Source organism: Humulus lupulus, chromosome 8, assembly GCF_963169125.1.
Source record: "Humulus lupulus chromosome 8, drHumLupu1.1, whole genome shotgun sequence".
Classification (NCBI taxonomy): domain Eukaryota; kingdom Viridiplantae; phylum Streptophyta; class Magnoliopsida; order Rosales; family Cannabaceae; genus Humulus; species Humulus lupulus.
In genome coordinates, this window is record NC_084800.1 from 166,742,073 (window position 1) to 166,745,382 (window position 3,310).

At 30.0% G+C, this 3,310-nt stretch overlaps 1 long non-coding RNA gene across 1 annotated transcript; it reads right to left on the reverse strand.

Annotated features, from left to right (window-relative positions):
• Positions 1 to 473: 473 nt before the first annotated feature.
• Positions 474 to 2,722, reverse strand: LOC133794612 (uncharacterized). The gene is made up of 4 exons (XR_009875276.1): positions 2,703 to 2,722; positions 2,055 to 2,181; positions 1,434 to 1,523; positions 474 to 793 (listed from the first exon to the last, which is right to left on the reverse strand). It is a non-coding gene; the product is annotated as an uncharacterized LOC133794612 (long non-coding RNA).
• Positions 2,723 to 3,310: the final 588 nt, after the last annotated feature.

A 3,310-nucleotide genomic window follows, 5' to 3' on the forward strand; every position in this document is an offset into this window, starting at 1 on the left:
ATCACTACAAGAAAAAACAGTATTCATAACACTTAAAAACTGCTAACCGGGACTATTGATAGCACTTCTGAAAATGCTAACATAGCCCCTGTTATTAAAAGTCCAGTCTTTTCTATAACAGTTTTTGAATGTTATGTTCGGTGTTATATTAAACTATTCAATAACACATTTTTAGGTGCTATAATATTCAAATAATAACATTTAGATAGAGTTTTTGGTTATAAATTTGAAGTTTAATCTTGTACTTTTTTCATAACACTTTTCAACTGTTACATTTGATTATTTTGATAACATTTTTAATTTATTATATTATATAAACCATAACGATTTTTTACGCTTATAATATGTTTTTAAATCATAACATTAGTAATAAAATTTTAAATTTTATTTTGATAAGTATACTTATATGGTTTTTTTTTAATTAAAAGATTTTCATTATTGTATTTTGATAAAAAAAAAATTCAAAATTAATCATAAAATGTAATTCTCAATATATTGATAAACCATAAGTATTACATTAAACAATAACTAATTCAAACCATGAATATGTCTACTTCATGAGATCTTAGTTCTAACTTAAGTTTGAAAGCATAACATAATAAAGTTTCTTGAACATTTTTTACTTCAAAAATGAAAAACAAAAACATTACAAGATACACAAAAGTAAACCATGCATGAAACTTGCTCCATCCTTCAATTCATCATTCTTTGTGCACTTGTCCAGAAGACAAAATTCTCACATTCTATGATATCCCTTTGGGTCTGGTTGACAAGTCCTGGAAGTGATCTGAACCTAAAACAGCACATATGGACATTAGACACATATTATTTCCCTTAAAACCAAATAGATTATTACATAGATATGCATGAACATCAGATGAGATGAACCTCATACCACTAGCTATTTTGCACAGCTTAATGATTATATGTGCTAAAGACAAAAAAAAAAATGGAGATGCTTAAAAATTAACAAAGACCAGTAAAAGATTTCATTAACCCACTTGGAATCCAAACTAACATGTATTTAGCCCAGGTAATGAATGAATGCTATACTATAATTTTTACAGACTTATAATGAAATATCACTGGAACATTGTGCCAAGAACTTAAACAACTCTGAATTGTAGTAAATGACTGAATGTTATTTGGGGATTGAACAGGGTTAATTAAACAAAGAGAACAAGCACTTAATTAAACTTTAAAGCATAATTTTTAAACAATTTCATGAACAAATTAGATATTTTTGACCTCTGAAAGTATTTGAATCATGGATTAATATTTTTGAGTTGAGAAAGAATGAGTCAAGTTTAACATAAAATGCAAAAATTGGAGTTTTGGTGAAGTGAAATACACAAGCGTTTGAACTAAAAGTTATCTTATAATTTGTTGTTGTTTCAAAGTATCATATCACTATGTATATCACTATGTAGTACCTTTGATGTCATCCACAGTGACGTAAGATAGATGTAAGAGGGCAGCAGCCTTAATAGAGTCGCACTTTGCGAGTTGAATTGCAGCCTTGGCTGAGAACAAAACAAATCTTGATCAGCTTAGCGTAAGTAACAACTAGATATATGTTTTGAACTAACAAAGTCAGTCACTGCTCGTGATTGAATTTGTTCACAAGTTATTGTCGAATTTGCCAAAATGTCATCTAGATACCATAATGGAAAACAAAGAAGTATGTCAACAAACTTACCACCCCAACAAAAGCTTGCAGCACCTATTGCAGAATAGCCTCTATTTTTCAAATCCTGAATCACTACTTTGGCAAATTCAAATCCCTTGTCCTATTGGAACAAGCAAAAGGTTTCAGAACAAGTCTAAGAGAGTTTTAATACTAGAGTACAACAAATGCTTCCAGAAGTTAAATTAACTTGACAGTTAGGAAAGATTAAGATGCTAAAATAGCAACTATTGACCAAGTTGAATCTAGAATTAATTTTGCAGAGCCCACAACATGAAAACTTTCAACTAACTCACCAGAAACAATCTTAAGTATCTATTACTAATATTAAGGACTATCAAGTATGAATCAAAACACTAGAACCAACCGTGCTATGATCTTTAATCCAAACGCTCATAGGCCTTTTAGTATCTGCACGAACAAAAGGATCCCCCTTCAAGAAGTCAGGAACGGCCACAAAGAATCCAGCAGCTGCGACTTTGTCGGCCACTTTCCTTTACAATAGGCAGAAGCTTGTATTAGTTTTCAAGAGGGCATACAACATCATTAATACAAATCACAACTTATTTTTCTCAAACAAAAAAGAAAAAAAAAATTGTCATGCAAGTGCTTAATAGCGAGTCTTAACGAATCCATGAGAGGTAACTCAAATGGTTGGTTTGTGTCACTAAGTACCTAAATAACAATTGTTATAGTTTTATGGTTCCCAAATATTATAGATAGATGGAGAGCTAGTAAGAAAAAAACAGTGAACTTGAATGATCCTTTACGTAAAATTTTCCTTCTAATCAAATATTGTAAATTAACAAAGCATTCTGATCCCATCAATTTAATCCAGTACATCACACGATACAGTGATAACAATAAGAGTAGTGAAAAATTTATCAAACAAAATGAAAAATTTATCCAAAAGAACAGTAGTGACACATAATTTCAAGCCAGGGCAAGTGATCAAATTAGTAAGAACCCAATATAATATAAAGCTTAAATAAGAACAAAATAATGATAAAATTACCATATACATCAGAAATAAGAACAGCAGCATGCTTTATTCTATTTTTTTTAAATTGATCAAATTTGAACTGACTTTTTTAAGCAATTATTTTTATATTTTTATAATCGAAATGCATAATTCATTCAGACAAAGTTGGCCATATTGCAAGACTAACGTCAAATGTCCTCCACCGATTTAGACATCAGCGCCCACTTGGCTTGGCCATATTATGGGCACACTCTTCAAATTCTTACACAAAAATAGGACCATTAATACCACATATATCCACTATTACTAATATTACACTAATCCCTTTAGAATAGTACAACAACAAATATTTGTCTAATTTAGCTCAGCTTCCTCAACATATAAGTTGGGTGTCATTTTTTTTAACAAAAGGGAATCTTGACTGGTTCCAAATATAATAACAGGTGGAAAAAAGGGGAAGAAGTTTGGATTGGTTTCAAATATTAAGCTAGGGAACACTCTCATATAATAATAATAATAAGAAAAAAAAGTAGTAATAATGCTAAAAGACATACTGAATTCATTTATAATTAACTCTTATTATTTACTAGTTTTGATGTTAAGCACAATCATTGCTCTTATGTATATGTATAGGACAGTGG